Source organism: Bos javanicus, chromosome 8 (genome assembly GCF_032452875.1).
Source record: "Bos javanicus breed banteng chromosome 8, ARS-OSU_banteng_1.0, whole genome shotgun sequence".
NCBI classification, from domain to species: Eukaryota; Metazoa; Chordata; class Mammalia; order Artiodactyla; family Bovidae; genus Bos; species Bos javanicus.
Genome location: NC_083875.1, coordinates 3,752,611 through 3,767,420, shown reverse-complemented (window position 1 = coordinate 3,767,420; position 14,810 = coordinate 3,752,611). Strand labels below are relative to the sequence as shown.

The 14,810-nt window shown below is 37.6% G+C and overlaps 1 long non-coding RNA gene across 2 annotated transcripts in view; it reads left to right on the top strand.

Moving 5' to 3' along the window:
- The window catches only part of LOC133252388 (uncharacterized), a 39,464-nt gene extending 26,866 nt beyond the window's left edge, over nt 1-12,598 (top strand). For both annotated transcript variants that reach the window (XR_009737900.1, XR_009737901.1), the window contains exon 3: nt 11,595-12,598. This is a non-coding gene — a long non-coding RNA (uncharacterized LOC133252388). The remainder of the gene's footprint in view (nt 1-11,594) is intronic.
- Nucleotides 12,599-14,810: the final 2,212 nt, after the last annotated feature.

Below are 14,810 nucleotides of genomic sequence, written 5' to 3'. Positions count from 1 at the left end.
CTAGTGTTTCATGTACTTGGGGGAAACATAATGGTAGCCCATCCCTGATTGCAATAGAATTCCAAGAGCCTCTTCCCTATGCTATGATCTCCTCCTTTTTCCTGGGCTTCCCAGGTAGCACTGGTGGTAAAGAACCCACTTGCCAATGAAGGCAGACACAAGAGACACAGGTTCCATCCCTGAATCAGGAAGATCCCCTGGAGTAAGAAATGACAGCCCACTCAATTATTCTTGCCCACAGAATTCCATAGACAGAGGAGCCTGGTGGGGTACAGTCCATGGGGTCACAAAGAGTTGGACATGACTGAGCACACACACATCTTTTAACCCATCTGTCTTCTCCATGGTTGGGTTTTCCAGGTCAGCAGAAATACTACTTACCCTTGAGAAAGTCAATTCCTAGGCAAATTGATAAGAAGTCCAGGGGTCCCCAAGGAGAGAGGGGTCTGGAGTTCTCGAGGAGGAAGAAAGGACAAACATTTTTTGTCCCTCTACATTCCTTAGGATTATATAACAATAATGTATCCTGCTTGAAGACAGTCTCTGGAAAAAAACCTTCTGGCTAATCCTATTATCTTAAAATGTAAATTATGGGAGTAGGGCTAGTGAGTTCTTTACAACCTCCAGACATTCTTTTGATTCACTGTAATAACTAATTAGAGAGTATATAACTCCATGGCTAACACTAGCAAGGGGGTACTCTTTCTGCCCCTTCTGATGTCTATGTCAGAAGCTTTCTCTATCTCCTTTATACTTTAATAAAACTTTATTACACAAAGCTCTGAGCGATCAAGCCTCATCTGTGGCCCCGGCTTGAATTCTCCTCCAGAGGCCAAGAATCCCAGCATCTTTGCATGGTTCAGCAACAACCTTTCACCCTCTAACATGATCATAACAGCAGACTAGCTCACATTTCTCCCCAGTCCCTTTTCAAGGCAGATATTATACAATTAGACAGGAAAGGAATCAAGATCTTCCTTCCCACTGAGTAATGGAGCTGCATTCAGAGCCTGTTAAATTTAGCAACAGAGAAAGAAGTTAGAATTACCCTTAGAGAATACTTGGCTCAGGTAGTAAAGACTCCTCATACAATGCAGGAGAGTTGGGTTTGATCCCTGGGTTGGGAAGATCCCCTGAAGAAGGAAATGATGACTCACTCCAGTATTCTTGCCTAGAAAATCCCCTGGACAGAGGAGCCTGGTGGGCTATAGTCCATGGGGTCACAAAGAACTTGACAAAACTAAGTGTCTGGCACAGTTTAGAGAAGACTTACTAATATACTTTTTCAAAGACAATGGTTTGAATGTCATTTGCATCACTTGTTTACATGTAAATTTGCATCCAGGTCTAGAACAATGTATCAAGCAAAATGAAAGACAGTTTTTATGAGGTGATGAAAGGAAGGAAGGAGCAAAACAGCTGGCTTCTGATCCCCTCACTCAGTTTACCAGAGCATGTGCCCCTGGCAAAAAGAAAAGAAGAAACGTGACATACCTTGTTGCTTGGGCTACAGGTAAATTGACTCAGGGGGTGGTATTTCTCAGGTGAAGAGATATTAGCTTCAAAATAACTTTAGCAGGCTGCCCCTTGCTAAACATGCATCCATGAATGCTCAGATGTATCCGACTCATTGTGACCCCATGGACTGTAGCCCACCAGTCTCCTCTATCTGTGGAGATCTCCAGGAAAGCTTGCTAAAGATCATTTACAGGAAATTAGCAGAGAATCCAAGAATCATGTTGCTATAGAAGACAACACAAGTAAACAATCCTAGAAGAAAACAATGAGGTTGCTCATAACTGAAATATTTCTAAGGAACTCGTAAAACCCTACATTCAGACCTCAAGTGTTGTCTTAGGTGGAGCAGCACAGGTCAGCTGTGAAAGGCAGGACCTAGGGCAGAACTGGAGCTGGTCTGGATCACTCTATTTTCTCAGCTGTTGATAGTATATATCCTTGAAATAATTAGGAGCTGTTGTAACATTTGACATTGGATACATTGATGGCTTCTGTGAATCTGATTTGAAAATCTGATCTGGTTTTATATATATATATATTTGTAAAATTTTAAACAAAATTGCATATAAGGAAATGGCAAGCCACTCCAGTGTCTTGCCTGGAGAATCGCAGGGACAGGGGAGCCTGGTGGGCTGCCATCTCTGGGGTCACACAGAGTCAGACACGACTGAAGCAACTTACCAGCAAACATACAAGATGATATTTTGATCCCCATATGCATAGTGAAATGATTATCACAGCCAACCTAATAAGCATATGCATCTCCCTTGGTTACCTTTGATTTTTTACTGAAATCTACTCTCAAGAGGTACCTCCAGTGGGAAAGATATGAATCATGTAATTATATCCTTTCCAGCCTTCTTATTTTTTTACTTTTTATTTTGTATAGCAAATTAACAAACAATGTTGTGATAGTTTCAGGTGAACAGCAAAGGGGCTCAGTCATACATATGCATGTCTCCATTCTCCCCCAAACTTCTCTCCCATCCAGGCTGCCACATAACTTTGAGCAGAGTTCCTTGTGCTATAGAGAAGGTCCTTGCTGGTTATCCATTTTAAATATAGCAGTGTGTGCATCACCATCCCAAACTTCCTACCTGTCCTTTCCCCCTATCCTTCCCCCTGGAGACCATTAAGTTTATTCTCTGTCTCTTGCTGTTTTATAAGTAAGTTCATTTCTTTTTAGATTCCACATTTAAGGGATGTCATACAATATTTCTGACTTAATCAGTATGACCGTCTCTAGGTCCCTCCCTGTTGCTGAAAATGGCATCATTTCACTCTTTTTAATGACTGAGTAATACTCATGTGTGTGTGTATCTACTGTCTCTTCTTTATCCTTTTCTCTGTTGGTAGACATTTAGGTTGCGTCCGTGTCTTCACCGTTGTTTATTATCCAGTTTATCAGAGGCCCAGAGGCCTGACCATACAGTGAAGCCACTGAATGCCTAAATGCTAATCCAGCACTAACTCATCATTAGCTTAAATATAGAGTCTTAGACTCCACCCACCCTTGAGACTTGCCCTTCCTCCCATGGTAAGTTGTTCGCATTTGCAAGCCTTGTGTTTGAGCCAAGCAGCCTACTCGGGCACAGCTGGGAGAGACTGGTGGGGCTGTGACCTCACAGGAACACAAGAGGTGCAGGGAAGACCACCTTCTCTATATGACAGAACAGCTGCTCCCACTCACACAACGTGCCCCTTACGGTGTATTCCCTAACACATCCATTCAGAATGAAATCTGCAACCCTGCACCTTCCATATTCTAATAACTCCCTGACATCCTCTAGGGCATAATGGGATTTTCTGACCTCAGAATTTTCTAATGCCCTTTTGTAATGAGAGCAGTCATGACTACTGCCAAGTGATATGCCAATAATTACCTTTCATTTTAGGTGTAGTGAGTGACTTTCTCATGAAACTGAGAGTCTCGAATCCAAAGAGTCACCACTTGATAGCACTTTTCAATTTAGAACAAAGGTTCCTGTCTGCCAACATGATCTATTATCTGAGCACACAGGTCATAAGTACCTACCTGAAGCACCTTTACCATTTACTCTGTAAGATGTTTGAATGTTTCTGCCCAGACCACATGCAAACTCAGACCTCTTCATCTTGATTTTGAGAACAGGGCACAATAAGTTTCCTAGATGAGAATGACAGTTTGACCAAAAGCAAAAAGTCTTGTTAGCCTCTGAAGTTCTTTATTAGCAGCACCTTGTGAAATAATAATGAATTTCTCATAACTAGATTGCTTGCTTGGTTTAACCAGCCCTCTAATTTCCAGGAATGTCACAGAATCACTTGTTCTTTCAATTTTGTCAGGGTTTATGCACTGGACTCCATTTGTCACTAAGGTGCCATAGCAATGGTCCCTGTTGCTAAGTCACTTCAGTCGTGTCCGACTCTGTGCGACCCCATAGACGGCAGCCACCAGGCTCCCCATCCCTGGGATTCTCCAGGCAAGAACACTGGAGTGGGTTGCCATTTCCTTCTCCAGTGCATGAAAGTGAAAAGTGAAAGTGAAGTCGCTCAGTCGTGTCCGACTCTTAGCGACCTCATGGACTGCAGCCCACCAGGCTCCTCCGTCCATGGGATTTTCCAGGCAAGATTACTGGAGCGGGGTGCCATCGCCTTCTCCGAGCAATGGTCCCTACTTCCCCCAAAATACTTCTTCTGAGAAGCAGTTACTACAACAGGTTTTCAGTTCTAACTCAAAGGCTATACCAACATACCATGAAATTTAGCTATACTTTTTCACAAAGTAAATGTTTATTGAGCCTTCCATTCTATAAGAATACAAATTTTGCCTGACTGACATTCAAGCCAGGAATAAGAAAGAAGTGGGACCCAGGTCTGTAATGTGATACAGCTGTCTTTAAACTTGTGCTCTTCTTAAGTTGCCTTTATCTACACAGTTATGGTGGAGAATTCAGGGGAAACACCTTGGTGTTTCAACCATTATATCTACAAAGTCTGAAAGGGCAATTTGGCTTCTAGAATCCTGATATAACACAAAGTATCAGAACATCAAATGCATTGCATAAATTATAAGATCTTTCCCAATATCAAGTTACCATAAGAATTTTGAGGGTACTAGTAACCTTGATGCAGGTATGAAGCAGCTTAACTCCCAAAAGTTTTCTTTTTCTTTATCACATCATATATCTTCTAAGCAAATAAACAGAAGATGCTATATCAGTCATAAAGCAACTCAATATTTTTGGAGACAATAATGTATGTCACATGGCAGTTACACACACACACACACACACACTGTTGTTGTTTAGTTGCTTGGTCATGTCCAACTCTTTGAGACCCCATAGACTGTAGCCTACCAGACTCCTCTGTCTGTGGGATTTTTCAGGCAAGAATACTGGAATGAGTTGCCATTTCCTTCTCAATGGTGTCTTCCTGACCCAGGGATCAAATCTGCATCTCCTGCATTGCCAGAAGGGCTTTTTACTGCTGACTCACCAGCGAATCCCCCCGCGTCCACATATTTATATATATGGATGTGTATAGCCTCCCAGATGGCACTAGTGGTAAAGAACCCACCTGCCAATGCAGGAGACATAAGTGATGCAAATTCAATCCTTGGGTCAGGAAGATCTGTAGAAAGGAATGGCAGCCCACTCCAGTATTCCTGCCTGGGAAATCCCATGGACAGAGAAGTCTGGTAGGCTACAGTCCATGGAATCACAAAGAGTTGGGCATAACTGAGCAACTAATACATGCATATATCTATATATATACCCTTGGTGTTGAGAAAGTGTTACTTGCTCAGTCGTGTCCAACTCTTTGCAACCCCATGGACTGTAGCCCACCAGGCTCCTCTGTCCATGGGCTTCTCTGAGCAAGAATACTAGAGTGGGTTGCCATATCCTTCTCCAGGGGATCTTCCCAACCTGGGGATTGAACCAGGTCTCCTGCATTGTAGGCATATTCTTTACAGTCTGAGCTACAAGGGAAGTCCTTATGTACCAATAAGGCAAACTCATTCTGCTATAAGCTTCAGAGATAATGATTCTGCTACTAACAGAAAGCATTTACTGTTGACCCTTGAACAACAGGAGTTTGAAAGGGGTGGGTCAAGTTACCTATAGATATTTTTCAAAAATAAATATTACAGTCCCACAAGAGCCCATGTTGAATCTGTGGAGCAACCATGGATACACAGCACCAACTGTAATTTAAATCAGGACCTTTAAATATTGTGACCCCCATTAAATCAGTCTTCCTTCATAAACCAAACCTTCATGGAACCAACCAAAGGCCTTAGATTTCCTGACCCTGATTCAATCAATAAATACTTATCAACTCCCTGAAGTTTCCTGATCCCCATTAAATGAACATGTCTTCTGAAGTCTCCTGACACCCATAACAAAGAATGAATTAGGGTCACAGTAGTTAAGGCAGATTGAATCAGGAGTACAACCATCCCTGAGGGCGGGGAGGTTTGGATCCCCATGGGGGGCCTTGGACCTTCCCCCATGTACAGAAGACACAGGTAGGGTACATGCTCCCCAACCCCAATGTGTTGTTCAAGAGTCAACTATGGTCTGTCTCCAGAGAAGCCAGCCACTAGTGTGCTTTTACATGAAGGGTAAATCAGGTCACCTACCTTTCTCCCTTGTAAAGCTCCTCCCCATTTCCTTATCCTCCAGCCAGAAAAAGCAAAGCAAGTATTTGAGGATTGTAGGTATGCAAATTTTCTAATGCTTATTTTTCCTGTAGTAGCAGTAATTTATTTTATTACAGTGCTTCTTAGAGCTAGAAAAATGAAAGTCTTTGCTAATTCCTAGAACGCTGATTAGTTTTTAAGATAGTTTTTCCTTTTTTGTAGTTGATTATCATGTTAATATTTTATGCAAAATCTGATAGCCAAGTCCATCTATCCTTTTAAAAGTAGGTTTTATTAAAAATCAGTGTTTCTTAGAATGATAGCATCAATTCACAACATATTTTTATATTTTTAACCCTTACTTTTTGGAAAACCTTATTTTAAAAAATATCACTGTTGTCAAACTTGAAGATTCACTTTAGTTTTCAAATCAACAAAAAAATTAAATCATGCCTGATGAATATAGTTTTGGTTAATTAAATTGACTTTGGACTATTAAGTCAAAATCTGGAGATTAAGATAGTATAGGAAATTTTGTCACAGAGCTTATTAATTTGCTTTGAAGTTTAGTTCATAAAATGGAAGCAATATGTTTTTATATTAATTTTTTTAACACATACAACTGATTATATTTTGGGGGTACCCATTGAAGAAATCAATTTAAGGAGATAAAGTGATTTATCAGTCTTTTAATATATGATGTAACATGTTATGATATAAATAATACATACCATTGTTTTCATGTGTTGTGTGCTCAGTCGCTAAATTGTGTCTGACTCTGTAACCTCGTGGACTCTAGCCCACCAGACTCCACTCTCCATGGGATTTTCCAGGCAAAAATACTGTAGGAAATGCCAATTCCTATTCCAGGGGATCTTCCCAACCCAGGGGTTGAACCCACATCTTCTGCATTGGTAGGTAGACTCTTTACCACTGAGCCACCTGGGAAGCCCAATACATACCCATACATACACAGATACACACTGTATTGCTTAGGTGAGGTAAGGTTATAGTGTATTGTTTTGAGTGACTGTTTTTCTCTCATAAAAGTTTGCTGAAAAGCTTAAAATAATGAAATATAATTTCATATATTTAAGTTATAAATGAAAAATATTCTATCTCTGTGGAAAAGAAGAGCCAAATGAATGTTAAGATGAATTCAGGAAAGATTATCTTCAGAAACTTCTATGTAAGTCAGTGCACGTGTGTGCACACTCAGTCATTTCAGTTGTGTCTGACAGGCTCGTCTGTCCATGGGATTCTCCAGGCAAGAATACTGGAGTGTGTTCCCATGCCCTCCTCCAGAGGATCTTCCTGACCCAGGAATCGAACCTGCATCTCTCGTGTCTCCTGCATTAGCAGGCAGGTTCTTTACCACTAGCACCACCTGGGAAACCTGTGATAGTAACTATTGCTTAATCTTTTGGCATGTTACAAAACACAGTACTATCTATCTTATGTATCATATTTTGAGTTACATGCTATTCTGCAATTCTAACCTAAACATAAAAATTCTTAAAAATTAATTTTCATTTAAGAATACAGTAAGTCCCCTACATGTGTATGATTTCCATTCTGAGAGCACTTTCGTAAGTCCATTTTTTTTTTTTTTCAAAACTCCAAAAAGGTTAGCCTAGGTACACAGCTAATGCACTCGGCTATATATTGATCGGAGAAGGCAATGGCATCCCACTCCAGTACTCTTGCCTGGAAAATCCCATGGACGGAGGAGCCTGGAAGGCTGCAGTCCATGGGGTTGCTAAGAGTCGGACATGACTGAGCAACTTCCCTTTCACTTTCACTTTCACTTTCATGCATTGGAGAAGGAAATGGCAAGCCACTCCAGTGTTCTTGCCTGGAGAATCCCAGGGACAGGGGAGCCTGGTGGGCTGCCGTCTATGGGGTTGCACAGAGTTGGACATGACTGAAGCGACTTAGCAGCATATATTGATACCTGTTTTTAGGTGAAATCAGAAATGTCAGTTAAAAATATTTGTATAAGGTTGAATAGCTCATACAGAAAATCTTCATGTTTTATTAAAAAAAATTACCCATATAGCTTCATGTAAATATGGCAAGGATATTTCAGAAACAAATGAAGTGACAATGTTATTGTAAATTGCTCTCAATTCACATTTTTACCCCCGGATGAAAAGATGAAAATGACAAAGAAGCCTTGCCTTCCTTTATTTGCTCTCTAAATTGCCTGCAGTCCACACATATGCAGGCATTTAGGTAGAGTAATGAAGTTTTCCACCTTAATTTAGGAAAACAGAGAGTCTGGATTTAGTGTGTATACACTGAGAGCTAATGTTTCAGGAGGATCACTTTGCTGACTTAATTTAATGCAATTGTAATTTAGTAAATGGCATTTCATTGTTCAAAACATGTTCACTTAATTTTAAATAAAACAGTACTAAAGTCATTGAACACAAATAGGATTTCTAAAAGGAATAAACAAGTCTCTACATAGCCATGTGCATATTCCTCAGCTGAATGTTGTAAAAAAAAAAAAATAATAAAGTAATCAAACATAGTCCTTAGAAAATTACATGAGAAAGTAATGTTAGAAAAACACCACATTGAATTCTGTCTACAGTAATCTCTTAGAAACTTGCTAAATGTATGTAATCATGGGGCACGGGAAATGAACCACCACCAACTACAACAAAGGCCGATATTCATCCAAAGGAGATGATACTGTGTATGTGGTGGCACTGGAAAGGAGTCCTTTATTATGAGCTACTTCTAGACAACCAAAGGATTAATTCCAACAAGTACTGATCCCAGTTAGACTAACTGGAAGCAGCATACCACAAAAAGCATCCAAAATTAGTCAACAGAAAATGTATCATCTTCCACCAGGATAACACAAAACCACATGTTCCTTTGGTGACCAGGCAAAAACTGTTAGAACTTGGCTGGGAAGTTCCAATGCATCTGCCGAATTCATCATACATCGCACCATCAGATGTCCATTTATCTGTCATTTAAAAATTATTCTAATGGAAAAAATTCCAATTCCCTGGAAGACCCTAAAAGTCACCTGGACCAGTACTTTGCTCAAAAAGATAAAAAGTTTTGGGAAGACAGAATTGTGCAGTTGTTTGAAAAATAGAAGAAGATAGTAGAACAAAATGGTGAATTTGTTGTTCAATAAAGGTCTTGGTGAAAATGAAAGATGTCTGTTATTTTTATTTAAAAACCAAAGGAACCTTTTGGCCAACCCAATATCCATGAGAATTGAGCTACTTTTTGTTGAATCAGACATTAATGAGATTCACAAAATGTGAAACAGTCTCCTTTCTAGTTAAATTTGTGTGTGGTTTTAAGAAATATTCTTCTCTTCCATGAAAATATTGTATTTATGTTAAATTTTAATGAGTGTGTTATTTTAAATATACTAATATTTTAATTACTATTTTAAATTACTAAAATGATAAATATCAATAGATATAACCCACATAAACAGAAGCTCTAGGGAGACTTTATGAAATTGACTAGTTTAAAGCATTTCTTAGACTTCAAAGTTTGAGAACCTCTGTTTTTATATCAATAATTCCTTCTCAAGCAATGGGATTTGAAAGGTTAAAGAATAATTTTCTCACTTTTTATATGCCTTGTTTTCTCATTTGTTTTCCAAATTCTATTGTGTATTTTTTAAGATTCCACCCAGTTTATCTGCAACTTCTAATTTTATGTGCTATTTAGGCATCAATGAAAAATATTTATTTTTCCAATTGCTAAAAACACTACAAAATAAATGAATTTGCTATACTAATTCAACAGTGATTGAAAAACCTCATTCATTCTAAAAATTATGCTTCCTAATACTTGAAGAAATGCTTGCTCTCTTTTTGAAATATTTTTAAAGCACAAAAAAGATTTTAAAATAAAGAAAGTGCATAGAGATGAGGGAAATAATTGTCTAATCTCACCAGGGATATTTGCAAAATGATCATTATAAGAACAGTTTCTCAGACCTTCTGGGGAAAACCTCCTTTCAAATGGAATTATATCTTACAGGTGTATTGATCAGCAAGGTTTTTTTCATATTATTAAATTTAATAAATAATTTTTATGAGTAAAATTACAAGCAGTATTCTCTACCAGTAGTGTGGGTTTTTTGTTGCTGTTGTTTTCTTATGCATATACTAAGGTTCATTGGGAAAAAGTTTTTCATTTATAGATGTGATTGGAGAATTGAGGTTTCATCTCACTTAGCTAATTTAATACTACATCATCAACCAGTAAGTACATACTGGGAGTCTTCTGGCTATGTGAATCTTGAGCATGAATTAGGAATAAAACTTTCCTAAATGACAACTCTGAGTATTCTCAGTCAAGTTATACAACTCACTGTTCAAGTCTAAAATTCCAATGGAATATCAAGTCACATGTAGCTGTTCTAAAGCAAAGAGGGACCTGCCTGTGTTATATTCTAAATATTTCTTGTTATTCTATTAATTAAATATGTAACAGGAGGTAGAAGAGCAAAGCACATACATCTCATCATGAAGAAATTAACAAATGCTTCTTTCAGTAAGCTTAGAATAATGAGTTGGAGTGTAGTTTCTTCAGGATCAATTGGGCTAAATAGAAAATACCAATGAGAGATGAACATGGTGTACCAAAGGTAGGGTAAATTATAAAATATTAGATTTATTGAACACACATCTTCATTTTCTTTAATTTGTGAAGGTTTTCATCTTGTCTCTATATAAACATAAAATAACATATTTCCCATAGGAAAATAATTATTGAGTCTCTACTTTGGGTCTAAGATATTAATATAAGTATATAATAATATGAAAAGATGTTTAAATATAATTACTTTTGAAAATACATTGCACTTAACTCTTTGCAAGCTCCCAAATATATCTGCTATTGGAGGATTGTTATGTGACAATGTTTCTCTTCAGCATAATTAAAGTATAAAATATATTGCCAAAACCATCTCCTTCTCTCAGTTTTATCTGAAACACACTAAATATGACTATATAATCCCATAGTAGTTTTTGAATCATGTTGTGAATCCTGCTGTAATACTCATATGTATTCTCAGTTTAATGATTGTTAAGCTTGACAACCAGAACTGCATATAAATAAGTTGTTTCTGTGAATGAGCATTTTAATTATTGGTTTTACTCTCGTGAAGTTAATAAAGTACTCTACTTGCCATCAAGTTTATTACAAGAGTCTGGATGAGAAAGATATTTCATTTTTACAATTAACTAACAGCTCACTTCTTTGTGTCCCACAGATATATTTTAATTTTGTTATATATCAATTAAAGTATGTCAAGGATGAGAATCCAATAAGTAAGCCAGGATTCCAATTAAGATTGTTATTTTGTAGATTAAAAAACCATGGCTTCATTTATATTTAATTAACAGGAACTAAAATAATGCAATGTATTTCTCATAATCCCTTTTTGTCTATGACTCTGCAGAAGCAATTTTAAATTCTGAACACTTGAGAGAGAAAAAAAAAGATGCCATCATCAACTGAGCTCTGAGTCCTTTAGCAAATGCCTGCTCCTCAGCCTAGATTACAGAGCAGCCATGAAGAGGACTGTCCACGTGACTCAGGCCTGTCTGGATTTCACACAGTGCTGTGCCCTACCTGACCTAATAATTTATTCCTGTACAAGGAATGCATCTCTGTTGTTGTCCAACCACTTTGCTAACACTTAATGCTAGCAGTTTTCAGAAGATTCTTTCATGTGCCTGAAAAAATCGTTTAAAAATTACTTTTAAACTGGAAGCTTTCTAAAAAAAAAATTAAACTTTAAACCAAAATATTTTATCCTGTGTTTTACATGGTTAAAATAGACTGAGTTTAGGATATTGTGCAAATATGGACATTTTAAATTATGCTACATTAGTCTTTTAATTTGACAAAATACAGATGAATCCAATCAGCAAGCTTGAGCTTATAATCATAAAGTTGACATTTCCCTTTTATCATCATGAACTTGAATTTCCATTAAAATAAGTTTACCTTATAGTAATGTATTTATTCTTAAATTATTTTATTAATTGGTAATAAATGCATACTCATACACAAGACACAATTAGTTACTATTTTTTCTAAGTTTTCTATTACCATATATCTCTAGGTGTCAACATTTTTTATAGTTTGAATTATCATCACTGTTATTCTTACCACAAATGAATCAAGCTGACAAATTTAAAATTAAATACATAGAAAATATTTGTTGAGCATTTTAATTAGAAAAATGGGGCTTTAAAATAAGCTCAATGATTTGCATGCTAGAACAAGTCATTACATCTTCAGTTCCATTACTGTATTTATGTCCTGCTACAAATAAAAATTCTGAGAACCTCTTTTCAAGTGATACATTAATAAGCCCTGTGGGATCAATTATTCCATTTATTTTTTAATGTTATATCAGCTGACAGTTCTATTAGGTAGTACAAAAATTTTTTAAACATGAGGAATTGAAAACCTTCTGATTGCAGACTAGTTTAGTACCCAGACATTCGAATCATTCATTATTTTTAGCACTGCCACAAGTGTGGAGAACCGTCGTTTCATTTGGATATGCATGTTGCTTGGAGAAGCATGCCTGGATGTAAATAGGAGGAGAACGGTAATGAAGAAGTCAGGGGAAAATTGATCCATCAGATCGGTCATGGGATCAAGTACATATAGAAGGTGAGTCCCTTAAGACCATCTCTGTCTGTCTCCAGCAGAATGTACCCTACTAGGAGGGTCCAGACTCCAGTGTCAAGACTGTAGCAAATATCCCCTCCCTGCTTGGCAAGACTCACACTCTCCTCTGTCTTTAGTCTGTGTCTGCTCTACTGATTTTTCAGTAAAGTCACCCTTCTATACCCAAGGGTCTGGCTTATTTGGATTCAAGCAACTTGGATGAAAAATATTTGAAAAAATATTCCAGGAAGCTCCAAAGATCAAAATGTGAATATGCTACATGCTGGTAATTATTTGCATAGTGTATACATTGTATTTACAATAATTTGCATAACATTTACATTGTATTAACTATCATAAGTTGTCTAGAGATGATTTAAAGTCTATGGGAGGATGTGAGTAGGTTATATGCAAATATGCATCATTTTATACAAAGGACTTGAGCATCTGTGGATTTTTGTATCCATGGGGGTCTTAGAATGAATTCCTGGAGGGACTACTGTATCCAAAATCCTTTAACTTCTCCTTTATAATGCATGAAACATTCTCCTGACCCCTATTTCTCACTCTAGTCATTTTAATTCTTAACAAATTAAAAAATAATCCAATTTGGTTTTATTGACATACATCCACTTCACTGTTTTGTAGTTCCTGATTTCTCTAGGACCCTGACATTATGCTTGTTAGCATCACTAATGACCTCCTTATGAATGCAGTTATAAAGATGCTCAAGTCCCTTGTATAATATGATGCATATTTGCAAATAACCTACTCTCATCCTTCCACAGATTTTAAATCATCTCTAGATAACTTATGATAGTTAATACAATGTAAATGCTATGTAAATGATTGTAAATACAATGTATATTCTATGTAAATAGTCGCCGGCATGCAGCAAACCCATTTTTTGCTTTTCGGAGCTTCTTGGAAATTTATTTTTTTTTCAAACACTTTTGAAAAAAGTGCTTGTATCCATATAAGACAGACCCTCAGGTACAGAAGGCTGAATTTATTGAAAAATCAGTAGAGCAGACGAAGACTAAAGACAGAGAGGCATGTGAGTCTTGCCAAGCAGGAGGATATTTTGCTGCAGTCTTGACACTGGAGTCTGGCTGGACCCTCCTAAGAGGGTACATTCTGCTGGAGACTGAGACAGAGATGGTCTTAAGGAACTCACCTTCCAAATGAACTTATTCCGAAAGCTGATCTGCTTAATCAATTTCCCTTTGACTTCTTAATAACCATTCTCCTCCTATTTGCAAATAACTTTTGTACAAACTCCCATACACTTTAAATCATCTCTATATTACTTACAATACCTAACTCAATGCAAATAGTATGTAAAATGTTGTAAAGATAATATATATGCCACCATATGGTAAATGGTGGCCAACCCAAAGCAAAGCCAGGTGTTAATCTGGGGATCTTTCTTTTTTTTTTTTTATTTTATTTTTTTTTATGGAATTGGTCCCTTTACCCCAGACCAGCTCCTTTTCACCTCTTCCCAGGCTCCAGGTTTCCCCATTCAACTGTTAGGAATGTATATCACTTCTCTTTCCTTCCACCTTCTGCCTCATTCCTCTGGAAAGCCCCTTCCTCTTCCTCACATTTTCCTTGCTAAATTTAATTTCATTGTCACCTCTCACTGGAGCAGATACGTACATAATGCTTATTCTGTGCTAGGTACTATCCTAAGTGCCTCACAAATATCAACTCATCTTATCCTCACAATAACCCCATAACAGATATGCTATTATCATCCTCATTTTACAGATGAGGAAACTGAGCCCAAAATCATAAATAACTCCATTCCCTAAGCTCTACTGTGCCTCTTTTGACTACATTTTCTTTTTCTTTTTTTTTTTCACATGTGTTCCCCATCCTAGACCCTCCTCCCTCCTCCCTCCCCATACCATCCCTCTGGGTCGTCCCAGTGCACTAGCCCCAAGCATCCTGTATCCTGCATCGAACCTGGACTGGCGACTCGTCT